The following is a 6,796-nucleotide window of genomic DNA, read 5'->3' as shown; positions in this document are numbered from 1 at the left end:
AAAATAATCTAAAAAGATCTCACAAATCATTTTATATTGATTACACGTTGAGATCAATTTTGGATATACTAGGTTAAGTAAACGATAAATATTAAAATTAATTTCACCTGCTTTCTTTTCAGACAGGCTCTCACTATGTCACCCAGGTTGGAGCACAGTGGAAGTCATGGCTCACTGCAGCCTTGACCTCCCAGGCTCAAGTGATTCTCCCACCTGAGCCTCCCGAGTAGCTGGGACCACAGGTGCATGCCACTACACCCAGCGTAATCTTTGTATTTCTTGTGAAAATGGAGTTTCACCATGTTGCCCACACTAGTCTCGAACTCCTGAGCTCAAGCAATCCACCCACCTTGGCCTTCCAAAGTGCTGGGATTACAGGCTCCAGCCACTGTGCCTGGACCTCATCCGTTTCTTTTTACTTTCTAATGCCACTACTAGAAAATTCTAAATGATATGTGTGTCCTTCTGCAGAGATGAGGCGGAAGGAGAGGGGTGTCCATTCTTTTTTGGTCTATGATAGTGAAGCCTGATATTCTGTCCCAAGGCAAAGAAAGTGGGAGCCGATCAGCCTGCTCAGTGATACCAAAGGTAGGGCCAGCATTGGATTTGGAAAAGCAAGTTCAAGGTGTTTCTTCTTCTTCTTTTTTTTTTTTTTTTAAGATGGGGTTTCTCCATGATGGCCAAGCTGTCTCGAACTCCTGACCTCAGGTGATCCACCCCTCCCCCTTGGCCTCCCAAAGTGCTAGGATTATAGGCGTGAGCCACCGCGCCCGGCGTTTTTGATTTATTTAGGCTCTAACTTGATTAAGGTGGCTAATGGAGGTTATGGGGAGGAGCCTACAGCCCTAATTCCAGTCAGGAGATCCGATTTGAATCTCGGATTAAAACATGAAGACTTTTTCAGTATTAAGCTCCTCCCTGTGGATGTCTGTATTTATTTGTTAAGTCTGACAACTCTAGCATGGAAGATCACACCAGAGAAAGGAGACGCTGAGTTAAAAAGTAAAAACATCCTTGGATTTAAGAGCATGAGCCTGCAGCTAAGGCTTCTTGGGTTCGCAGGATCCACCACTTACAATTGTGTGATCTTCAGACAGTTACTTAACCTCTCCTGGTTTCCATGGTAAAACGGGGAGAGTAACTTAACTGTGTGAGATTGTCATAAGGTTTAATAAGTGACTGCTGCTTACAAGTGCTTTCCTACGGCAGCGTCTGTTTCCCCTTAGCAGCTTGGCCGTGTTTTCTGCAGCTGCTTTTGGGTTCTCTGTCCGCTCTTTGCCTACCCGCGTCAGGCGGGGCCCCACTCCGGCCTCTTCCGTGGCGCGAGGGACCGCGGAAACCACGGTAGACAGCACCCCCTTGAGTCGAATTCCTCCCCTTTCGGAGGAACCCGGTTTCTCCTTTCTTTGCTACTCCCGGGCCAATTCTGGGCAACGGCTGTTATTTTCACTCAAGCCCAAGTTAATTTTTCGGGGAGCTCTGGGGCGCGCACCGGCAGCTCCGTTCGCCCTGCGACTGAGCTGCGGGTCGCGGCCGGCGCCGGCCTCTCCGACGGCCAATGTGTGGCTAGAGGCGAGCGCGAGGCTTTCAGCAAAGGCAGTCGAGTGTTTGCAGACCGGAGCGAGTCCTGTGAAATCAGATAAAAGAAAACATTTATTAACGTGTCATTACGAGGCAAGCGCCCGGCCGGGGCTGTCGCACGCCCCGCGGGACACTTGGCTCCCTCCAGCTCCGAGAGAGAAGAAAGCAGAAAAGAGGCAGATTCACTTCGTTTCCAGCCAAGTGGACCGGATCGATGGCCCTCCTGAATGTATCAGTATATTTGATTTATTAGAGATGCCCCCTGGTGTGCGTGTTACACACACACACACCCGCGCGCACACACGCTCTGGCTCGGGTCCCTCCCTCCTTTCCAGCTCCTGGGCTAATCCCACATCTGTTTCAACTCTCCGCCGAGGGCGAGCGGGCGCGAGTGTGTGTCGGGTGAGTGTTCGTCTGTGTGTCCCAGCGAGGGTGCGCGCTCGGCGCCGGGAGCGCGGCCAGCGGGGTCCTGAGGCATCGGGAGGCCGAGAGCCGCCGGGACCCCAGCTCTGCGTCCACTGCCCCGTCCCGAGCTGGACTTCGGGGCCGGGGCCGTGCGCCGCGGACGGGCAGGACCGGGTCGCGGGCCGCGCGTCCCCCGACCTGGAGGTAAAAGCGCTCGCGCGCGGAGGGCTCGAGGAGGGCTCCGCGACTGGGCCCCCGCATTCCGCGGCTCACGGCCCGACGCTCCCCGCACCGGCGCGCGCCTGCCTCCCCTGCGCGGAGGCCGGCGACCGGCAGGCGAGCAGGCGGGGGGGCGGGCCGCGCGGTGCCAAAGGGCTGGCTGGGGCCGCGCGGCCAGCCGGGCTGGGGCGATTTCAGAGCTGCCAGGGCGGGGCGAGGAGCCGGACTTTGGCTGGGGCGGCGCGCGGGGCGGGGGCCGGGGGCGGCGGCGGCGCTGGGGGGCGGGGAGGAGGGAGGAGGAGGAGCAGCCGCGCTCGCCGGGGGGATGCAGCAGCGGCGGCGGCAGCGGCTGTAGCGGCGGCAGAGCAGCGGCGGCGCGGAGTCCCCTGCGCCCCGCGGCCCGGCTGGGCTGCGGCAGAGGCGGAGGCGCCCAACGCCGGGTGAGGCTGCCAGGGCAGTGCGCGCTGGTGAGTGGGGCACGGGGGCAGGTGGGCGGCGAGGGTGCTCGGAGCTCGGGCGGGGGCTCCCGGTGGCCGAAGCCTTCCCCGGCGTGAGCCCGGCCGCGAGCGCCGCCCAGGTAAGCTAGAGCCGGTCCCGACCGCCCGGCACTGGCCCCAGCGCTGCGCGCGGAGGTGGGACCCCGCGGGCAGGAGGGAGGCTCTGGCGCCGGCCGGCCGCAGGGGGATGACCTGTTTGACCCCGCTGGCTGGCTGGGCGGGCGGGCTGGGCGGGAGGGCGAGGACTTCCCGCCGCGCCCCTGACCCGCGGACGCGCCACGCCGGGCCCGGGCAACCCCGGGGGAAACGCGCCTGGGCCCGCCGTCCGCAGGGGCATGGCCTTGTTGACCCTTTGGGTTTAGACCCAAGGGATGGGCTAGAAGCCAGCACACGTGGGGCTTGTCCGGGCAGGACTCGGCGAAGCCGTGGCCCGGATCTTCAGAGTGACTGGAAACTCGCAGACACCAAAAGGACAAATAGGATCGAAAAGGCAGACTTCCTGCCAGGCCAGGGCAGAACCAGTTTCCATCGCGCGGCGGAGAGATGCTCCCCTCCCCAGCTCCCGGGGCTTCAGAAGTCTAGCGGTGAATTCTAGGAGTGCACTTTTCCAAACAAACAGCCCTTATAGTAGTTCGTTCATTCGTTCTACAAGCATTTCTGGAGCACCCCCTCGTGCCAGGCACCGCGTTCTGTTCCAGGGAAACGCGGCTCAACAGGATCTGGCTCCTGCGCGCCAGAAGCTGCCGGTTCACTTGGAGGGCAGCAGGGTAGAGAGATGCCGTCTCAGGGTGGAAGGTGGAAAGAGAAGCCTGCAATCATGGTTTGCACAGTGGCCCCGGTCCGCAACTCCCCACCTGCCCAGAGGCCGAGGACCACTCCCCCTGCACGCAGTAGGCCCAGCACACAGTAGGAAGAGCAAGCTAGACCTGCCTGTGACAACCCCCTCCTCTTCCTCCTCCCCCTTCTTGAAAGCTGTGATTCATTCCCTACCCCCCTTTCTGGACAGTCTTCCTGCAGCTTGTTTTAATCACTTTTTGAGTTAAAAGTCAATATTTAATTAACCAAGTAATTACATTCAGCTTACGTTTCAATCTGGGTATTTGCTCATCTGTGCGTGTTGGGACCCCGCCCTCTCGCCCCTCCATCTGTCTCCTGCCTCTTTCCCACAGGGCCTCCCCCCCTTTAGGGCAGAGAGGGGGATGCTGCGCTGGAGCAGGTTCTCAGGGGGAGATAGGGAGCAGGTGAGACGGGCCTTCTCTGAAGGACACCCCCTGATCTACGCTCTCTCCGGATTTCAGCTTGTAGTGAATAGTGAAGGGGATTTCTTTACTAAGCCTCCGCCCCCCATTACGGAACCACCAGAGGTTTCTAATTAAATTAGAGCCAATCATTAAGTATAGGAAGGGGGGTGGAGAGGACAGAATGAGGGCCCTTTTTCTGTAAGAGATGTTCTCCCCAGCTTTGTCTGTCCCACATCATAGAGAAGAGAAAACTCAACCAGACAGCCTGTCGGGTGTGTAATTTAGCGTTCTAATAAGCAGCTTGAAAGGCGAAGGTGGTGGGCTTGGCGGACGTGCGTTGGACCTTTGTACACCGAGGTCTCTTCCTTCCCTGGCCAAGTTTATGTACATAAAAGCCATTATGTTGGCATCACTGCTGCAGCTGTGGGTCAGTGTGGGTTTGGGGTTTGAGCTTTGTGTGTACTTCTTGGGTTTTTTATTTGAATTTATGGCTTTTTCTGAAACCCTAATAACATGTTAAATTTTCAACCTTGAGAGTAGAATGATGAGTTGACTGTAAAAGCCTGGGCTTGGAGGAGGACAGCGTAGCAGTGTGCGCGCCTGTACTCGTGTGCGCGCGCGTGTCCCCCAGTTCAGCAGCTGTCCAAAGGACCGAGTTGATATGCGGTTTCACACCTGATTTGGGAGCTAACATTTCCTGCTCCCTTTTTCTGGCACCGGTTTATCTGCCTGGACCTGCCTCAAGAGGGCAATTGGGTTAACCAGGCAGGATATCACCCAACTCTGTTAAGCTGTTGGCTATTATCTGATCGTAGACTTGAGTCCTGCAGAAGGCATCCAGAAGCCCTGTCCCACACAAGAATATCAGCACTTCTGACCAGCTTGTAGTTAAAGGGTTGATTCCAGACTTAAGATAATTGATAACACTTAAGTAGTTTTGTACAGGCCTGATCTGAGGCGTTGATCTAAGCCCTTCTACCTCACTCATTAAATCCACACGAACAACTTATGAGGTAAGTACTGCAATTGTTGCCATGCTAAAAATGATGCAGTGGCTCACACTTATAATCCCAGCACTTTGAGGGGGGCCGAGGCAGGCAGATCACAAAGTCAGGAGTTTGAGACCAGCCTGTCCAGTATGGTGAAATCCCGTTTCTACTAAAAAATACAAAAATTACCTGGGCATGGTGGTGCACTCCTGTAGTCCCAGCTATTCTGGAGGCTGAGGCTGGAGAATCGCTTGAACCCGGGAGGTGGAGGTTGCAGTGAGCCGAGATGGTGCCACTGCACTCCAGCCTGGGTGATAGTGTAAGACTCTGTCTTAAAAGAAAAAAAAAAAAGGAAACTGTGGCACAGAGAGGATTGTGACTTGCCTACAGGTGGTCACGGGTAGAGCAGGAATTCAAGAGGCCCTCAAGCTCCAGGGTCCATTTGGAACCACTGGGCTCTCCGTCATGACCTTGGCTTTTGTCCCAGATGTAGAAGAAACACACATGCAGGGGAAGAAAACACCTCAGACAGTAAAACTTTGCAAAGTAGAAGCCCCACAACTTTCCATAAACCTCACTGTTTGGACGGAGAGTCCCCGGTTTGTATTTGGGGTGTTTTGCCCCGAGGAAAACATGCACCTGCCTGGTGCTTTTCCTTCTGCTTGTGAGCAGACACACACTCCACTCTCCTGTCTCCCAGCCAGATGCAAAGCAAAACATCAAATGCAACTGATAGAAAAGCCAGGGGATCTGAGATGATGATTGCAGCCCACTCAAAGCACAATGGCCAGAGGGCGAAAGCTCTCCTAGAGGTGAGACCTTCCTGTGGTCGGTGATGGAGTCTCGCTGGCCTGGCCTTGGAAAGGTGGCCATGCAGGTGGTGCCAGTGTGCTCTATGTCAAGCCTAGGTCTGTGTGGATGTGGAAGATGGGGGCCTCTCAATGCTGACCTGCAGGTGAGGGAGCCCTCCCTGAGACCTGCTTTCCCTGGGTCTCCTTGGAATGGGCCTTGGTGGAGATTCTGCAGACACCCCTGGGCCAGCCGGATTGAAGGCGCTGTCTAATTGGAAGAGCATTAAGATCATTATAATTAATTGGCATCCCGATAAATGGCATGGTTGCCTAATTGAGGTGGTTGCTAGGGAACAAGGCCTCGCTGGGAGCCTAAAGGGGAAGAGGCGCTGGGCTGGCCACAGTCGGGTGTCAGGGTACAGAGCCGGCGGTGCATGGACAGGAAGGGAGCGCAGTCCATCCGTGTCTGCTGGCGTTCACCGAGCAGCGGCGGTGTGCAAGCTGCAAATGGAATATCAGTTAGGGGTACTTGCCTGGAAGGACTGGAAAGTAATCAGGCTTCTTTCTCTTGCAAGCAACAGACAAAAGGAAGAAAAAAACTCAAGCCAGCTTAAGGAGAAAAGAAGGGGGGGACTTTACTGGTTTTCACAACCAAAAGTCCTAAGGTGACTAAGTGTAGCTTCAGACACAGCTGGACCTGCGGCTCAGATTTTGTCATGAAAATCCATTCCTCTCCACCTCTACTCTGCCTTCCGTGGGGCTGGTGTGTCTCTCCAGCTCTGGGGCGGGCAGGCCCTGGCAGTGTGGGCACCGTGGCTGGGAGAGCCAGACTGCCTGGCTCCCTGCCCAGCAGTGGGATCTGGGGCGTCTGCCTAACCTTTCTGTGCCTTGATGTTCTCATCCAACAAATGACGATGATCATAGCACCTGTCTCCTGCTTGTGGCAAGGCATGAAATGAGATGATCAATGTCAAGGGCTTCGCAGGGCGTCTGACCCAGGCAAACCTTCAGTAAGCATTGGCTGTTATAACTTGGGTTTCAGGCCTGTAATCCCAGCACTTTGGGAGGCTGAG

At 56.0% G+C, this 6,796-nt stretch overlaps 1 protein-coding gene across 1 annotated transcript in view; it reads left to right on the top strand.

The window, feature by feature from the left end:
• Window positions 1-920: 920 nt before the first annotated feature.
• SULF2 (sulfatase 2) overlaps window positions 921-6,796 on the top strand; it is a 131,443-nt gene continuing 125,567 nt past the window's right edge. Inside the window, exon 1 of the mRNA XM_037742978.1 lies at window positions 921-2,190. The gene's annotated coding sequence lies outside the window, so the exon portion shown is untranslated. The remainder of the gene's footprint in view (window positions 2,191-6,796) is intronic.

Source organism: Cebus imitator, unplaced genomic scaffold (assembly GCF_001604975.1).
Source record: "Cebus imitator isolate Cc_AM_T3 unplaced genomic scaffold, Cebus_imitator-1.0 Scaffold132, whole genome shotgun sequence".
Lineage (NCBI taxonomy): Eukaryota > Metazoa > Chordata > Mammalia > Primates > Cebidae > Cebus > Cebus imitator.
This window is presented reverse-complemented; position numbering and strand designations above follow the sequence as displayed.